Below are 20,170 nucleotides of genomic sequence, written 5' to 3' on the forward strand. Positions count from 1 at the left end.
CCTGACATCAAATCTGAAAAAAAGAAAATGTTATCTGCACTGTATGTTTTATACATTTTTTTTCTTTCATCATGTTATAAAGAAAATTCTATCACATTTTAAGTGCAGATCCTGCACCTACATACTCTATCCCAGTGCCTCTATTTCTTTTTCAAGGAAATTTCATTATCCCTTATCCTCCTTCTCTTTTATATTTTTAACTCCTCCCTCTCATGTTAACTTTTAAATAAGGTCAAGTTTATTTCACATATTTTAAGACATTTTGTTCTACTCATCTTCCCCAATAACTACTGCCTTTTTTCTCCTCCTCACAACCTAATGTCATGCATGAGTTATTTATACAAATTCCCTGTATTACCCTGCCTCCCTATGAATCCTCAAACTACTGTAAACTGGTGTTTGCCAGGCTAAGTTAATCAATGTGATGACAGAAGACAGACATATCACCCAATCTCATAAGATCTTGTTGAAACCAATACTACACTTGGAACTGTTGGCAACTATCTCTTCAAAGCATGCACTTGTCTTTTATACCTTATCATCGTAGGTGTCAAAGCTATCTCCTCAAAAGTATATACAAAAACAAGTACAAAAATAATTAACATACACATAGATTCAAAAGCTGAGCAAACTAAGTAAAATAAATTAAAAGAAAACCACATTTAACTATATCTTAATCAAATTCCTGAGTAAACAAAAAATGCAAACAGAAAAACATTCTTAAAGAAGTTCAGAGTAAAAAAAAAAGGCATTTCTTTAAGAGTCAGGAAATATTAAAACAGAGCTAATTTCTTTGATATTTTCCTTTTTTTTGATTTTTAAAATATTTTCAAAAAAGATGATGAAAGCCAGAAGTCAACAGAATGACAAACTTTAACATGATGAAAGAACTAAACAGGCAAACAAAAACAACTTTCAATCTAGAATTTATACACAGGAAAAGTATCTGTCAAAACCTAAGAGAAAATAAATTTTCAGTCAATGAAAATGTGAGGGAATTTGTCATCTAGTAGTATTACACTAAAAGAAACTAGAGGAATTAATGTGGCAGAGGAAAAATACTCTTATTTCAAAACATAAAAATTAATGAAGGAATAAAAAAATACCTGGAACGGCAAATATATGTGAAATTAAACAAATATTGACCCTATGCATAATGAGTTTCATTATCTTTTGGAGTTTAAGATATGCAAAATGAAATTACATTCTAACAACATTGAAAAAGAAGGAGGTTATACTAATGATTTGTTAGAATTCATTAAGACAAGGGCTCACGTTACATTGAAATAATAGTAAAATCATATATAATTAATAGCTATTACAAAAAGAAAGAAAAAAAGTTAATACTCCCAAAAAAGGAAAAAAAGAAACATAATACTGGTGGGTCATACGCTCAAACGTAATACTCAAATAATTAGATGAGTGATTACAAGTCATATATAGTAGTAATTATACTACATGTTAATGAATAAAATACTCCAAATAAAATTATGATATTTTGTTCCTACTTAAAAAATAAATATATCTATTATTAGAAATGAAAAGGAATATTTCACAATGTTAATATATAATCTGACAGCAGTGTATTATTCTCCTAAATACCAAATCCAAACAGTCTAGCTGTAAAATCTATAAAGATTATAAAAGACAAAATTAGAAATATACACATCCACAATAATACATTCAGATGGTGCATTTAGCAAGACAGAAATAAAATCCCTCAGAGATAAAAATCAGTAAAAATACAGAAAAATAAAAAAGTCATTAATTTAACCTAATTGACATATATTGAATACTGGACCTCAGCTGATCCCAATCCACCCAATATTTTCAAATGTATTTAAAATATTTCCCAAGATGTGTTGGGACATGGAGAAATCCGTATCGGCATTTCAGAAGATATTGTGGATTCAGTCCTGGACCAACACAATAAAAAGAGTGTCACCAAATAAAATGAGTCAAATGAATCTTTTGGTTTCCTAGCACATATAAAATTTTTTTATACTATACTATATAGTCTATTAAGTATGTAATAGCATTATGTGTACAATCTACATAGTTTAATTAAAAATACTTTATTTCTGAAAAATGCTTACCATCATAATGACCTTTCAGAAAGTTGTATTCACTGATCACAGATCGCCATAATGAATAAAGTTTGAAATTTCATGAGAATTAACAAATGTGACAGGCATAATGTGAGCAAATGCTGTTGGAAAAAGGGTGCTGATAGCCTTGCTCAGCACAAGGTTGCCACAGACCTTCAACTTGTAAAACACACAATTATTTGCAGAGATTAATAAAGTGAAGCACAATAAAATGAGGTATGTCTATATTTCAAAAAGTTCAAATTATTCAGCATATGCTTTTTAGAAACCAATGCAATTAGCCAAAAAATCAATAACAAGAGAATCACCAACCTGCTATTATATAAGCATTACTTTTTTAAATAATCCAAAACGGAAAGAAAAAATTATCAAACTGTGAAGTAGAATACATTTTGAACACAAAAAAAGTAATAAAATATCCTCAGTTATACAATGCAAAAACATCTGCCTTTAGGAGGAAATGCTTAGATGTAAATACACATATTAGAAAGAACAGAAAATATATACAAAATAATTTACCCTCCCATCTAGAGAACGAAAGAAAGAAAAAAATCACACTTAAAGATAATAAGGCAGAAATAATATAGACAACAGTAGAATTTAATGAAGCAGAAAACAAATGGAATAGAGAACAACAAAGTCAGATTTGTTTTTGAAACTATGTGTAAAATTAATAAATCCCTCTCAAAACTAATCAATAAAAAGGAAAAAGCACATATTTCCAGTTAAGGAAATGAAAAAGGATATAAAGATAGAAGATATAAAATTATTATTTGCATGTAAGATTACATAAGAATTTCAAAAAGATTTATAATCTGTCCAATTAATAAATATTATGAGAAGGCCCTCATCTATACACAGTAGTCAACTGTATTTCTGCACATTAGTAAAAATAGGACACGAACTTAACAACCTATCAGTTTCAGTAGCATCAAAAATTATAAAATTCCCGTGAACAGACCTAAAAAGCGCTACAAACCTCTACACTTACCTAAAAGTATCAACAGAAAGTCTTAAAAACTTAAATAAGTGTCCTATAAACATAACAGCACTCCTCAGATTAATCTATATATTCACAGTGATACAAGTCAAAATCCTGGCTTGATCTTTCAAATATTAAAAGGTGATTTTGAAATTCAAATTCAAAAAATAAAATAAAATAAAATAAAATAATAAAATAATAAAATAAAATAAAATAAAATAAAATAAAATAAAATAAATAAAAAGAAATTCCAATCCGTCGGATCAAGCAGCACGGTGGGTGTAGCCGGAGGCTCGAGTCCCCAAGGGCAGGAGCTGCTCTAACCTGCGACGAGGAAGGCCCCGGGGTGGGGTGCAGGGGGTCAGGGGTGCAGGGCCCCGGCGTGCAGGGGCTGGGGATGCAGGGGGCCGGGGGTGCAGGGCCCAGGGGGTGCAGGGCCCAGGGGGTGCAGGAGGCGGGGGATGCAGGGGGCCAGGGGTGCAGGGCCCAGGGGATACAGGGGGCTGGGGATGCAGGGGGCGGGGGATGCAAGGGGGGCCGGGGGTGCAGGGCCCCGGGGTGCAGGGGGCTGGTGATGCAGGGGGCCGGGGGTGCAGGGCCCCGGAGGTGCAGGGCCCCGGGTGCAGGGGGCCAGGGACGCAGGGGGTGGAGGATGCAGGGGGCCAGGGATGCAGGGAGTCGAGGTGCAGGGGGCCTGGGGTGCAGGGCCCCAGGGATGCAGGGCCCCGGGGTGCACCTGCAGAGCCCCCACCGCAGGTGTGCCGGCGCCGGGAGCACCCAGAGGCGCCCGTAGGCAGCACAGCCGCCCCCTGGCAGGACGTCCCCGTTGGGCACCTGCGCCCTGATGCACAGGAGGCGGCAGCAGCCGGGAAGCGGCCCAGACAGTGATGAGCGCTCGGTGTTGCCTGGGACGGACGCTAATTTCTACCCCTGGAACTAGTATTGCACTGAATATTAACTAACTAGAATTTAAATAAAAACTTAAACAGAAAAGTTGGTTGTGCCAATTGACATTCCGACCAGTGACCTGTAAGGGAACGTCCTGAGACACGTACGCTGCAACCTTTGGTATCATCGGGGCTCTAAAGTGTTGTAATCAGACGTTTGTAAAATCAGTGGTTTGAATTTGCCCATATTTCTATTGGATTGTTTTTTTAATTTATTTTTAGAAAAGTGTGTGTGTGCGTATGAATGTCTTCTTGACATTATTCCCTCTCTTATGAGTTGTATATATATTGACTGAGATCATATTTTGTCTTTTCATTCTACTGTGGCGAACGGAAATATTGATTTGTATATATCCAAAATTAACAAGATTTTGTAGAAAGGCGCTTTGGCTTTTGTGTACGAAATTACGAATTCTCTTTCTGCTGCTTCAGGATTGGTGTATAGAAATGCAACAGAATTCTGGGCATTGATTTTGGACTCTTGCACCTTTGTTTCATTCATCTAATAGTTCCAGCAATTTTTTGGTGGGGTCTTTTGGGTTTTCTCCAGGGAGTCTCACCATGTCTGCAAATAGTGAACGTTTGACTTCTTCCTTGCAGATTGAGATGCCTTTTATTTCTGTTTGTTTCTGATCGCTGACACCAGGGCTTCTAGTACTATGTTAAAAAACAGTGGTGAGATGGACATCTTGTGTCATTCCTGGCCCACAGGGGAAAAGCTCTCAGGTTTTCCCCATTGAGGATGATATTCGCTGCGCCTTGTATCGTGCATGGCCTTGGTGATGTTGAGGTACGCGCCTTCTATCCCCAACTTGTTGATGGTTTTCATCAAGAATAGAAGCTGTGTTTTGTTAAATGCTTTTTCTGGATCTACTGAGAGAATCGTATGGTTCTTTTATCTTATTAATGTGATTGCTTTCTACATATTGAGCCAACTCCACAGCCCCGGAATAAATTCCACATGACTCTGGTGAATCATTCCTTTAATGTACCGTTGGATTCTACTTGGTAATATTTTATTCAGGATTTTCGCATCCATGTTCATCAGGGATATTGCCTGTAATTCTCCTTTGTAGTGAGGTCCTTGTCTGGTTTTGGAATTAAGGTAACACTGGCCTCATACAAGGGGTTTGGAAGCTTTCCTTCCGTTTCTATTTTTGGAACAGTTTGAGAAAAATCGATATTCCGAAGAATTCCCCTGGGAAGCCATCTGGCCCTGGACTCTTGTTCGTTGGGAGATTTTCGATCCCTGCTTCGATTTCTTTGCCGCTTACTGGTCTGTTCATATTTTCTATTTTTTCCTGTTTCAGTTTTGGTAGTTTCTATGTTTCTCGCAATTTATCCATTTCTTCCAGATTGCCCAATTTGTTGGCATATGATTTTTCACAATATTCTCTTATAATTGTGTGTATTTCTCTCATTTGTGATTTTTATTTAATGGGTCCTTTCTCTTTTCTTTTTGGGAAGTCTCACTAGGGATTTATCAATCTATTAATTATTTCAAAGAAACAGCTCTTAGTTTCATCAATCTGTCCATTGGATTTTTGTTTGTTTCTATATCATTTATCTCTACTCTAATCTTTATTTTTTTAAAGATTTTATTTATTTATTCCTGAGAGACCCAGAGAGAGAGGCAGAGACACAGGCAGAGGGAGAAGCAGGCTCCATGCAGGGAGCTCGATGTGGGACTCGATCCCGGGTCTCCAGGATCAGGCCCTGAGGCCCTGAGGCCAAAGATGACGCCAAACCACTGAGCCACCAGGGCTGCCCCTACTCTAATCTTTATTATTTCCCTTCTTCTGCTGGCTTTAGGCCTTATTTGCCATTCCTTTTCTAGCTTCTTTATGAGTAAGGTCAGGTTGTGGATTTGAGCCTTTTCTTGCTTCTTAAGATATTGCTACATACCTCCATTTTAGGACCACCTTTGCTGCCTCCCAAAAGTTCTGGACTCTTGTGTTTTCACTTTCATTTGCTTCCATGTATTTTTTTTTTTAAATTTCTTCTTCAATTTCCTGATTGACCCATTCCTTCTTTAATAGTCTGTTCTTTAGCCCTCTTGTATTTGTGGCCCTTCCAAATTTTTTCTCTGATTGACTTTAAGCTTCATATCATCGTGGTCTGAAAATATGCGTGGTATGATCTCAATCTTTTTGTACCTGCTGAGGGCTGCTTTGTGACTCAGTATGTGACCTCTTCTGGAAAATGTTCCATGTGCACTCAAAAAGAACGTCTATTCTCTTGCTTTAAGATGAAATGTTCTGAATATCTCTAAGTCCATCTGGTCCAGTGTGTCATTCAAAGCCATCCTTTCCTTGTGGGTTTTCTGTTTAGATGGTCTATCCATGGATGTTATTGGGGGTGTTAAAGTCCTCTACTATTATTTTATTATCAATGACTTTATTAAAAAAATGACTTTATGTTTGTTATTCACTGATATATATATATCTTAAGTGCTCCAAAGTTGGGGGTATATTTTTTTCTGTATATTTTTTTAAAGAATTATTTATTTATTTGAGAGAGAGCATGTGCAAAAGCAAGGGAGGGGCAGAGGGAGATAATCTTCAAACAATCTTCCCACTAAGCGTAGAACCCAATGTAGGGCTCCATCTCACAACCCATAAGATCATGACCTGGGCCAAAACCAAGTCAGACACTTAAATGACTGAGCCACCCAGGCGCCCTGAGGGGCACACATATTTACAATTATTAGGACCTCTTGTTGGGTAGACCCTTTTATTATGATATGATGCCCTTCTTCATCTCTTGTTACAGTCTTTTCTACTAGAAGTTCAGCTTTGCAGAACTCTATGGTCGGGAGACATGGTGCATGCAGGAGGGTGTGGGGGTTAGGGGGTGGTGTTTGTGCTGGTCTTCTAGGGACCTGCTGCTCTGGTTCTCAGGCACACTTGCTCTAGTAAAGAAGCTCCTGCTGAGTGCAAGGGGCCAAAGCTTGGTGTAAGGAGTTTAGGCCACCAGGGCTGTGCCGCGTCCTGAAGTTAGTTTATGCTCAGGAGCAAGTGAGGAAATGGCACCAGCCCCCTCCCCCATCCTCAGGGAGGAGAGTTTGTGCCTACTGCTGTCCAGCAAGCCCTCCCTTTATGGGTCCCAGGTGTCCCTCAGATCCCTGTCTTCACCCTGTGTCTGGACTGTCTGCCTGCCCAGCAGAACAGCACACCTGTGTTCTATCCCAGGCAGGCCAGCGGAGTTTTAAAAACCCAAACTTTAGGGACCTGGCATGGTGTGGCTCCAGGCCGGTCCTCTGGGGAAGGGTATTTCCATGATGCAGCTGGTGCAGGCTTACCCCAGAAGGGCAGTCATACCAATGCACAGGAGATTGGAGTGTTTGAGTTACATACAACAAAGAGCTGGTGTCCAAGTTTCTGCCCTCAGCAGGTGTCTCTGCTCAAGGGCACGGGAGCAGAATGGTGCCTGCTGGCTCTTTTGTCCACAGAAAGGCAATGCCACCTCTCTCAGGTGTGCTCTAGGAGGGAGGAACCATTTCTCCCAGGGTGCCAGGGGGTCCTCAGGTAGCACCCTCTGTTCGCCAGCTCCTGCCCTCCTGCACAGCAGCACTGCAGCACCCAGGGCTCAACAGCAGCTGTAGCACTAACCTCCACTGCTCTAGGCTTTGAGCTCCTCTGGTTGTGAGATCTCAGGACAATCATTTTCCCAGGCAATGGCTTTGGGGAAGTGTTTTCCTAGTGCAATCCCCTGCATGCTCCTCACTATCTCTCTCTGTCTCCTTCTCTCCTTTCTCTGTGATCAGGGTTCCCTCCCCTCAGCAGCACCTGTAATTCTTTTCTCCCTCCAAATCACATCTCTTCACCTTCTACCTCCCTCGATAGGGCCTCTTGTCTCCCTCTGGTTGTGCAATTTGTTCTGTTGGTCCTCAGATTGGTTTCGGAACGATGTGATATTTATCTGGTGTATGAGGCAGGCCTAGGGCCCTCCTACTTTGCTGCACAACCAACTTCCAACTTTGAAAAACAGTTTGGAATTATTTTTTTAATAATGATGATTTCTCTCCCTGTCTCTGTCTTCCTATATAGAGAGGAGCTCTGAGATTAAGAATGCATGTAGTTAAATTATTTCCAATATTCTAATTGTATTGGCGGTCTTGTTTATTTGGCAGATATTTGAATGTAATGTGTAATCCGTTTCTTTAACCCATTTTTCTATTACTTTTCTGTCCCATATATTGCACCAAGGAAAAACTTCTAATGTTTTTTAAACTCTGTTTTAACAAAGAGAGAACAGCTTTTATGCTCAAACTCTTGGCAGGCAGCAATATCTAAGGAGAACTTAACATTTTCTACTATGTATTTAGCTTTTATAAATGGTAAGTGATACCGGTTTTCTTTTTGCCATGATATTATTGCCTTTTAAACAAAACATATTACATAGACTAATAAGTGGATATAAAGAAAATAAATTAAGGCCGAGGTAATATGAAGTTTGAACAATTGTGAAAGCGTTCGGCATAGAACTGATATTTGGGAACAAAGAAATTGAGCATATATTTAAATCAGATTCCACACCAAAACATAGATAGTACTACAGGGATCAGATTCAAAGAAAATAATAGAGTGCTTTACCAACCACTATGGTAGCAAAACAAAGCATTTTTAATGAGAAAATTTAGATAAACTATTCATCAATTTTGCCTAAATATTTAGATCAGTAATACATATTTATGGAGTGTTTCTAACTCCATAAAATAGCGTTTCTAAGCCCTATTCATTCTCTTATAAAGATATAACCATTTCACATTATCATCTTCTTAACTACGCGCCTTAATACTAATTTTTGGCTGACTTGATAGTTTATTTTACCTTAATTTTGTTGTGGACTTTCTAACTAAAGATACACCAACTGCAATTGTTTCTTATTAATAAAACAACCTGAATTTCAGACTTACAAGAATTGCAATTTTCTTGATACAACTCTTTATTTTGACGAGGGGATCTGTAGCCCAATACCACAAGCCGTATGGTTCGCTATCTTTCGCATTAGTGAAATTCAGACTTTTACTTTTGCTGTAAATGGGGTGCAGCCTGATGTAAAGGCTCCTGCCCTACAGCTGTGGTTTATGGAATATGAGTTATATCCTCATATGAAAATTCAATCATTGGAAAACCCCAAACAAGTAAATTTCGATGTCCAATGACAGAAGGCTTTGTCATCTATTATTAAGAGCAGAATTAGGAACACTTAGGGGTCTTATTTACAATCATCATCGGTTTGAGTTGAAAATCAACACTGCTGGTGGAGAGTTCAGGAGCAGGAGTAAATTAATACTTTATACAGACTCATCCCTAATTAAATCTGAAATATCTTTGTTTCTCTCCTTTTTTCTCACCATTTTGATCTTTAGAGGGCCCTGCACGATTAGAGATATAAGAAATGGCGAGGAGAGAATTCATTGTACTGTGATAAGTCCTATTCATCACCCTTATAGAATCCATTAATATCACAGATACTTATATTCCATGAATTAATATATTTGAGCAGCATAAACAATATTTATTTATTACGTTGTTTTGTTTAGAGGCTCAAATGCAGGATACATCGAATACAGCATCTATCAAACACATTATTTCATTAAGCAATAATTGTGGGAAAATCATTTCAAACTAGTACATATAAATCTTTAAATCTGATCAAAATAAATATATCTTACTTGTAATTCAGGCAGACAAGTCAGTAGTCACTGCAGTTCTAGGTGACACACTTGCAAGCTCCTCTTGTTTCGATCCTTCTCATTTAACTCCCATTACTTGAGTGTCCTCTCATTCCCTTGAACATCGTATACCGTTTCTCATCTCACATTTGAGTCTTTTTATTTTATAACTGAAACAAAAAGTTCCCCAAATCTTTGTCCAGATCATTCTGATCTAGAGTAGTCTTCACTTTTATTGTCTTATCTAGCATTAGGACATCAGGTTTACTTTTGGTTTTCTTAATAGCAATCTCTAATTACCGATTTTATTATTTGTCACATTTTATGTTGGCTTTTTATCCTCAACCATAATACTCATAATAGTCCATGAGGGCAGGGACTTGCCTGTCATGTGCTCCTTCTGTAATGATGTCAAAGAAACAAAGAGCACAGAGTATTTTCCCCTTTCTAGCTGTTGAATAAAGAACTATGTTACCAAAACTCTTTGATAGTGTTTGTATTTCTGATCACATTAAATCTCACAAGCTCTCATTTTATTTTAGAAGAGGTAATCTAACTGCTTTAATATTGAACTTTGTACGGGTCTATGGACCTGTGAAATTTTTTCATATTTACCATTCTACTCTTATTCTCTCCTATTATATTCTGAATATTGTTTCTTGGATCAAAAATGACTATTTTCCAAATCTTGCATATTTTTAGAAACTGGGTTTATTTATGTTTTTATTTTATTTTATTTTTATTTAGTTATGATAGTCACACAGAGAGAGGGAGAGAGAGGCAGAGACATAGGCAGAGGGAGAAGCAAGTTCCATGCACCGGGAGCCTGACGTGGGATTCGATCCCGGGTCTCCAGGATCACACCCTGGGCCAAAGGCAGGCACTAAACCGCTGCGCCACCTAGGGATCCCCTTATTTATGTTTTTAAATGATGATAAGTAGGTTACTGTTAGTCTCTAAAATTGTCTGACATATTATTTTAATATATTAGGCCAAATAATATTCTACTTACAAATTAAACTTAAAACTTTTAAATATCTCATCTTGTGTCTAAAAGGTAGTAATAATGCAAAGAGTGATATAATTTTGCACCATGCTAATTGTTATTTACCATGCTTTTAAAGAGCTTTTTCTGCTGCTTATTAGCTTTTTACTACCGGAAACTATGTTTCATAAGCTACTGTGCTCTTCTTGAAGAACTGAGTGATTGAGGTTGAAATTAGAAGCATGTGGGTTCTTATCATGATGTGCAATTTAAAGGTCTTTAAAAATCCATTTTAGGCCAGATTTCAGGCATAACAAAATGTGATATTTTTCATATTTGCACTTATAAATTAAATCTATCTAAATACATGTTTTATATATAAAGCTTAATATACTGAAAAATATCCAAGATATGGGCTATTTATATAAATGATTACACATCAAACTCTTGAAAGTCCAAATATTGCAAAATTTTCAGTATGATTCATTAGGGCATTGAGCAAGTTGTTTGAAATATTTTTGAAAAACAACTTGATTGTCCTGTCAGGAGTATGTTAATAAAATATTGTCTTTAATGAAGAATCAGTTTAGCAAAAAGTATTAATGTTAGTAGTAGAATGACTCCCTATATAATCATTAGAAAAGCCCAGTAACTATTGTGAGAAATTTATTCTTTCTGTATGATACACCTCAATAGAAATAGGCTCTAAATAATTTTCATTCATGTAATAGCTTCTTCTAACTCAAGACACAGCACTGAACATTCTTTTCTTATTTCACATATCTGCCACGGAGTCAATAACAAAGAGGTAGCTGGGAAATCACAAGGTACTTGGAGATTAAACAACACACTATTAAATAAGACATGAGTCAAACAAGTTTCATGCAAAATTAATATATACTTTGAAAAAATAAAACTGAAAATACAACTTCTAAGATTTGTGGGATGTAATGTAAAAAGCACTTATAGGAAATTTTGTACCACCAAATGCATATATTAGAAAAGAAGGAAATTAAAAAAAAAAAAAAATAACCCAAGCTTCCAGTTAGTCAAGTAGAAAAAAAAAAAAATCCAATCAAGCAGAAGAAAATGAATTATATAAATCAGAGCAGAAATCAATGAAACTGAAAATGGGAAAACCATAAAGAAAAATCAACGAGATCAAAGGCTGGTTCTTTGGAAATACAGATATTATTGATAAACTTCTAGTTAGGCTAACAAAAGAAAAAGGGAGAAGGCACAAATTACTAATATTAGAAATAAAAGATGAGTCATCACTAGCAATCTTTAGGATGTTAAAAAGATTATAAATGAAAATTATGAAAACTCTATACTCACAAAATTGATGACTTAGATAAAATAGGCCTATTCCTTGAAAGAAAGTCTAGCAAAACTCACGTGAGGGAAAATAGATAATCAGAATAAAATTATATCTATTTTAAAAATTAAATAAATCAACAATTTTCCAAAACAGAAACCATTACGTCCAGATGGGTTCACTGATAAATTTTATTAAATATTTAAGGAAGAAATGATACCAATTCTCTACAATCTCTTCCAGATAATAAAAGCAGAGGAAATGGTACCTAACTCATTCTGATATCTTACACCAAAACAAGTAAGCATATTACAAGAAAGAAAAATACCTTTTATGAACATAAATGCAAAAATCTTCAACAAAATATTAGCAAGTATAATCTAACACTTCATAAAAATAATTGAGCACCATGTCCAAGTGGGATTTATTCTAGGGATATAGGCTGAATCAATATTAAAAAAAAATCAATAAATATAATTCATTACATCAACAGGATAAAGGCAAAAACTCAAATAATCATATCATTATATACAAAGAAAGTATTTTACCAAACCCAATACCCATTCATAATAACAATAAAAATAACTAAATAAGTTAGAAATAGAGGGAATATCCACAAATTGATTAAAAAACATCTATGAAAAACCTACACCTACTTCACAATAAGAAACTTAAAGCTGGGAATCCCTGGGTGGCGCAGCAGTTTAGTACCTGCCTTCGCCCCAGGGCGTGATCCTGGAGTCCCGGGATGGAGTCCTACATCGGGCTGCCTGCATGGAGACTGCTTCTCCCTCTGCCTGTGTCTCTGCCCCACTCTCTTGTCTTTCATGAATAAATAAATAAAATCTTAAAAAAAAAAAAAGAAAGAAAGAAACTTAAAGTTTTCCCTTAAGAATGGGAACAAAATTGGGATGTCGTCTCTCAAATCCTATTGAAGATCATATCAGAAGTCTAGGTAATGTAATAAAAAATAAAAGTAAATAAAGATATACTGATTGACATGATTAATTAATCTTTGGAACTAATCAATGAGTTGAACAAGACTGTAGGATACAGGTTAATACACAAAAGCTAGTTGCTTTCTTATATATCAGCAATGAACAATTGGAATCTTTTTTAAGATTTTATTTATTTACTCATGAGAGACAAAGAGAGAGGGAGGGACACCGGCAGAAAGAGAAGCAGGCTCCATGCAGGGAGCCCGACGTGGGACTCGATCCCAGGACCCCAGGGTTAAGACCTGAGCCAAAGGCAGACATTCAACCACTGCGCCACCCAAGTGCCCCCCTGTTTTTTTTTTTTTAACTTACTTTCTGGTTATTGAATAATTGATTTTGAAGATGACTTGGAAAGTCAAAAGACTCAGAATAGCCAAAACAAAATTGAAAAAGAACAAAACCGTAGAACTGACACTCCTGAACTCTGAGACCTACCAACAGCGATCAAGAAAGTCAGGTATTAGCAAAAGAACAGACAAATAAATCATTGCAACAGAAACAGAGTGCCCAGAAATAGACCCACACAATGTAGGCAATTGACTTTGTCAAAAGAGCAAAGGTATTTCTACGGAGAAAAAAAAATATTCTTCTCTACAAATGGTAATAGAATACCTAGATAGCAACATGCAAAAAAAAGGGGGGGGGGGATTTAGACACAGACTCTACATCTTTTATAAACATAAATCAATTTTAGTATACCTATTGTAGCGTATCAAAATGTAAAATACATAACTATAAAATTCATAGAAGACAACGTAGGAGAAAACCTAAGTGTCCTTGGTTTGGTGATGACTTTTCTTTCTTTTTCTTTCTTTCTTTCTTTCTTTCTTTCTTTCTTTCTTTCTTTCTTTCTTTCTTTCTTTCTTTTTTCTTTCTTTCTTTCTTTCTTTCTTTCTTTCTTTCTTTCTTTCTTTTTCTTTCTTCTTTTTTCTTTCTTTCTTTCTTTCTTTCTTTCTTTCTTTCTTTCTTTCTTTCTTTCTTTCTTCTTTCTTTCTTTCTTCTTCTTCTTCTTCTTTCTTTCTTTCTTTCTTTTTTTTTTTTTTTGGCAAAATAAACTTTAGTTTTGGAACAATTTTAGGTTTATAGTAAAACTTAGTATGAAGTACAGAGTTCCCATATACTCCTTGGCCCCATACACCCGGTCTCTACCACTATCAATATCCTGTATCAGACTGGTACATTGATTACAACTGACGAACCTGCAGTGACAAATCATTATCAAAGTCCATGGTTCCCATTAGTGGTCACCCTTGGTGTTGTGCACTCTATGGATTTAAACAAATGTGTAATAACACATTTCATTGCCCTAAAAATCCTCTATACTCTATCTGTCCCTCCTTCTATCTTAACCCCTTGCAACCACTGATCTTTTTCTGTGTCTGTAGTTCTGCTTTTTCCAAAATACTAAGTTGGATTCATATGGTATGCAGCCTCTTAAAATTGACTTCTTTCCCTTAGTAACACACATTTAAGTTTCCTCCTGTCTTTTCAGGCCTTTTCAGCTCATTTCATTTTAGCACCGAGTAACATTCTATTTTATGGATGCACCACAGTTTATTTATACATTTCCTTACTGATGGATATCTGGAGTTTTTCCCCACAGTTTTTGCAATTGTAATAATTAAGGCTGAAATAAACTTTTGTGTGAGGTTTCTGGAAGTCAGCTATGCTCACAACTCTGCCACCAATACTGTGTGCAGGTGTTTGGCTACACATACATTTTCTGCTCATCAGGGTCAATATTACGGAGTGTGATCACTAGATCAATAGTAAGAAAATGTTTAATTCTGTAGGAAACTGACAAACTGTCTTCCAAAGTGACTGCACCATTTAGGATTCCCATAATCAATTAATGAGAGTTTTATTTCGCTCCACATCTTCACTAGCATTTCCTATTATCCTTATTTTGGATTTTTTCTTTTTCTTTTTCTTTTTTTTTTTTTTTTTACCAGGCTAATAAGTGTGTAATGAATGGTATCTAATTGCTGTTTTAATTTGCAATTTCTTAATGATGGTGATAATTTCTTTAGATACAAGAAAAGCATGATCCATGAAAGAAAAAACTGATATAGTAGGGCTTCATTAAAATTCAAAACTTCTGCTCTGAGAACGTCACCATTAGGAGCACAAAAAAAGTCACAGACTAAGAGGAATATTTGAAAAATACATACTAAATAAAGGTTTTGTATCCAAAATATATAAAGAACACTTAAAACTCAATAATAATATAAAGAGGTAAAGAAGTGAGCAAGGGATTTAAGCAATCACCTCACCAAAGAAAATAATATATAAGTGGTAAATACGTATATGAAAAGATGCTCAACATTATATCTATGGGGATAATATCTGAAAATAACAAATGCTGGCGAAGATGTTGAGCAATAGGAACTCTCACTGTGCTGGTGGAATGCAAAATCCCGCAGCCACTTTCAAAGGTGTTTGCCAAACATAGTCTTGTTATATCTTCCAGCATTCATGCTCCTAGGTGTTTACTCAAATGCTTTAGAAACTGTGTCTACACAAAATGGGTAGGTGATTGGTCATACCCCATTAATGAAAAAAAAAATGTGTTTTAGACTTGAGGCAGAATTTCTTTATGTTTTTACTATGTTTCTTTATGTTTTTACTATGAAGGGCTTCAAATGATGGAGTGAGGCCCACATGTTATTGAGGATAAACTGCTTTCCTCTAAGTCGAAGGATTGTACGTATTAATCACATCCATAGAAACATGTTCACAGTAACATCTGGAGGAATGTTTGACTCAACAACTAGGCGTCATGGACTAAAAATTGTCACATAAAATTAACCATCACAACAGTGACGAATGTACAGGAACTCCCTGCAGTAGCTGGAAATTTTCCTACAAGTCTAAATCATTCCAGAATGTAGATTTTTTTAAAAAAGAATAAATGTAACATGCATTTCTGTATAATAAAAGCAACATTAAAACAGCTTCATATTGATATCTAAATGATAAAAATTAATACAGAATAGTTATTTTGGATATTTTTGGGGTAATTTAATTCATTTCTTAGACATCTGTTTCAGATACCAAGTTACAGGGGTTTCTGTTGTTGTTAGAAGAATGTACTTTTAAATTTTACTTTTATTTTTTGATCTTTTTACAAAATTGCTCGCAATTCTTTAAAGGTATATTTAATAATTAATCAAGTTGAAATTGTGGGCGTTGTCAGTTGACCCTTCTCTGTTAACCATACTATCATGTTTTAATTCTAAAAAATACTATTAGGTGCAAACTTTTTAAGTTCCTTTTACTTCCAACTCTTGAGATAGAATTTTTCACGGGGCATAGCATCTAAAATGTCTGTTTTCATGTTTTTAATTCTACTTTCCAAAGGGTGCACTCCTATTTCCTCCTTCACGTCTATCTTTCACTTAATTCTCTACCCTTCTCACCACCCACCAAAAAGGCAAGGAATAAAAGGACCTTAAATTCAGCAAAAAATATCGTTACTTTACTTTTCTAACTCTCAAACTATACTTAAAAACATCTATTACTCATACCATATCCTTGTTTCCTCTCCTCACCTCCAATGGACTTCCAACCAGATCAAATACATGAAGGGAAGCTAACTGAATGGCCTATGTTTGGATACTGCTAAGTTGCTACCTCAAATACTAAGGATGATGGGCAGAGATTTGTTTTTCCATCTTATAATCAACATGTTCCAAAGACTTTGCAAAAAATAACAAAAGTATGAATTAAATGTGTCATCTCCAAATTAGAATACATAATGAATTCTAACAATAGCATTTTTCTGATTTTTTTGACTTTTAAATGAAACCATAAGACAAAATGCTCACATAGACGAAGTTGATGATATTTTAGTCTTGATCTTTTGATCTGCATTGAGCAGCACAGTCTTTACACACACTATATTGTTTTAAGTAAAATAAAGAGACTGCCATTTTAAATAAGATTTAAAATCATTATGATGTTAATTTCATAATTAATTATGAAATTAAAATATTTCTAATATTCATTCAATTTGTTAGAGAGGTGTTTTTTTTCTCAGAGACTTAAACAGATTTTTCCCAGCATTTTTGTCTCTAAAATTTTTGTCTCTAAAATTGAATTGAATGAGTCTTAGAATAATTACCAGATATTTCAGAATAATGCACAATCATATTTTATGTTTTAAGAGCAAGTGCAATGTGAAGAGGCAACTGAGACCAAAAGATGGAAGAAACCTCAGTGAATGACTATAAAGGTTGTAGTTTATATCTTCATAACAACACTCACTGCTTTGTTACATGCTACTAATTCCTGGGACCTTCATTAAGTACATATAATGCGAAAGATACTACTCGCTGCTGAAATTAATTTATTCTAGAATAAAAATGTATTTTTAAACAAATACCTATGGCTAATTTTAATAAGGAAAAGGCATTTGTATTCATCCCCTTAGGGAAGATGACAGGAAAGCAACTACAGAGGGGTACACTATGGAAATTTATGCAAATCTATTGAATATGTGAAGAGCATGCTATTAATCTTAGGCAATGAAAAGACAGGTAAAAGTTACAATTCTCAATGATTTGTGCATTGGGAATTGTACACCTTCCTGATTTCGCTAATTGAGGACTAGTTGAGGTAGCAATTGTGCAGATGTCAGTACGAATGCTGCACAGATAAGCATAGCTGTCAGCGGCAGGTAGGCCAGTCTTGTGGTTAATTTCTATATTATGTGGATGTGACAGTTTCAGCAACGAGGTACTAGTGTGAGGGGGACAAACAGGGAAATCTACTCCTGTCCTAAAAACACTAAATGGGTTCTAAAACACCTAGAAGCAGCCTGCAGAAAAACAATGCAACATCTGCAACATGGGATTATAGCAAAGTAAGAATTTTCCAGATTAGAAAAGAAAGAGATTAAACCTCATATTTAAAAAACAGTTTTATGCCAAAGCAGGGAATTGATATTTTAAAGTCATATCATTCTTATACTTGAGATTATTCATTATGCTGATAAGAATAATTGGTAATATGTTAGCTTGGAACATTTATAACAACAGAGAATTGTGTCAGAAACTCTAATCTTAAAACCAATAGAATGGATCATCTCCTTTCAAGGCCTTGAAATTGTTCAATGACAAAAATTTCCTTTCTGCTTCTGTTGGTTATTCCCAGTTATCTCTTAGAAGGTCAGTAGGGAAAAAGTTATTTTTTTCAGTTAAAATTTTATACTTTTTCAACCTTTTGATTCAATATAATTCCTGGCTATTAAATACTGGTTTTCAATGGTCATAAGAAAATGGACATTGAAATGCCAGCATCTTGTTCCAAGAAATATAATTAAAAGACAAAGAAAATTTGGCAACACAGCTATGAGATATTTGATTCTGATATTTGACTTTTATTATTTTAACATGCTTTTTATCAATTTTTAAGGGTAATATAAAAATTCTATGTAACAAAAAATTCTATGTAACAAAAATGAGTATCAAGTAACTTACTTTCTTACAAGAAAAATATAATATTTTATTCACTTTCATAAGTATATAACCTAAAATATTTTTTCAAAGACTACATTAGATTCCTATGGATCAATTTGTATCATCTTTTCCAATTTTTTTTTAAATTTTTTTATTGTCCAAGCTGTTGCACATCTGTAAGATATTTGCTGCGGGGGGAGAGGGATGGTTAGTGATGCCATCAGTGGCTATAGATGAAAAGGAAATTCCCTGATCAATATTACCTGCAAATCTCAAGTTTACTATTTGTTGTTTAAGCTAGTTTGTTTGCTATTTGTTTGTTTCTTTCTTTGTTTGTTTGTTTTTAAATCACTGGTGTTAAGAAAGAACATCCAACACAAATTCACTGTGGGGTTTGTGGCCAGCATTAATGGCAGAATTGGTTAGATTATTTTGAAGGTCTCTATAAAAATCTTCCATATCATGACAACAAATGCTTATTGATTCTCTACTCTTTTAGACTTTAAAAGAGTGAAACAAAAGTATTACATATCGCTGTTTTGCTTGATTCAGTCTTTCATGCTATTTGAATGTGATAGGAGATTAATGTAGAAGGATAGGTAGATGATAGATAGACTTTTGATCAATAAATATATTTTATATGAATAAATGCATTTATGGAAGAGTTTATTCCAGGATAATAATGAGAGGTCAAATAAAATTTTTAAGGCAACACTGATATTTTAGTTCTTTTTACATTATTATGGATATTATTCGTTTAAATTATTGTAAATATAAGATATCTTATAGATATCTTAAAAATACATCCATCTCGAGGTGATTGGGTGGCTCAGTGGTTAAGCATCTGCTCAGGTGTCCTGGGGTTGAGCCCAGCATCCCTCTTCTCTTCTCCACTGCTTGTGCTTGCTCAAGCTTGCACACGCTCTCTCTCGCTCTCTCTCTGTATCAAATAAATAAATAAAATCTTTATAAAATAGATAACTATCTCGCAAGATTAGATTTTAATACTTATGGAGATTGAGTATTGGAGCACAATGCATTATGTGTCTTAATTTAGTGTGTTTTGAAGAGGAAATAGTTGCAATACAATTTTTTCCTAATTCAGACTCTTAATAAACTTCTTTAAGAAGTATTTTAAGGCGTTCTTAAAAGATGGCACAGTCTTCAAAACTGTCAGCTCAAAAGAAGTAAAAATTGTGACTCCATAACGGCACAAAATAAAACAATGTGTCATAGAGTGGTTCTAAATCAAGATTCTCTTGTTTCTTTATTTTTTTGTCTTTTTTCTACTGTTTGCTTTGTTTTATGGAAACTCTGATATTGTCTAAAACAAAAGGTGTCAGAGTTAAATATCAAAAAATACAGGGTCTAGAGGAAGTCCTTTCCATGCAAAAGGAACAACTGGTGGTTTTGAAGGCAAAATTTAAAATGCAAAGAAACCTCTCTTAGGCTGTCAGGAGATCTTACACATTGAAACTTTTTATTTCGTTAAATTATCACAATTTGGATTCTTGTCATTCTAGTTTGCACACCCATAACTAAAATTCATGAGATTGTGTAACTCGTAGATATGTTAACTTATTCATTTTCTATTATAAATACAACACGCTTATCAGAATACTTTTCTTCCTACAGCCATTGCAATCACCTCCCATCCCTAGATTACAGGAGAGGCAACCCCTCTTCCTAGCAT

General features: G+C 35.2%; 1 long non-coding RNA gene across 3 annotated transcripts in view; it reads right to left on the bottom strand.

Moving 5' to 3' along the window:
* Positions 1 to 18,567: 18,567 nt before the first annotated feature.
* LOC112668235 (uncharacterized) overlaps positions 18,568 to 20,170 on the bottom strand; it is a 236,092-nt gene continuing 234,489 nt past the window's right edge. For 2 of the 3 annotated variants that reach the window (XR_003141597.3, XR_003141596.3), the window contains exon 5: positions 19,115 to 19,417. This is a non-coding gene — a long non-coding RNA (uncharacterized LOC112668235). Of the gene's footprint in view, positions 19,418 to 20,170 lie in introns of all 3 variants that reach the window. The other variant, XR_007408595.1, reaches the window with a different exon arrangement.

This window comes from Canis lupus, chromosome 36 (assembly GCF_003254725.2).
Source record: "Canis lupus dingo isolate Sandy chromosome 36, ASM325472v2, whole genome shotgun sequence".
Taxonomy (NCBI): domain Eukaryota; kingdom Metazoa; phylum Chordata; class Mammalia; order Carnivora; family Canidae; genus Canis; species Canis lupus.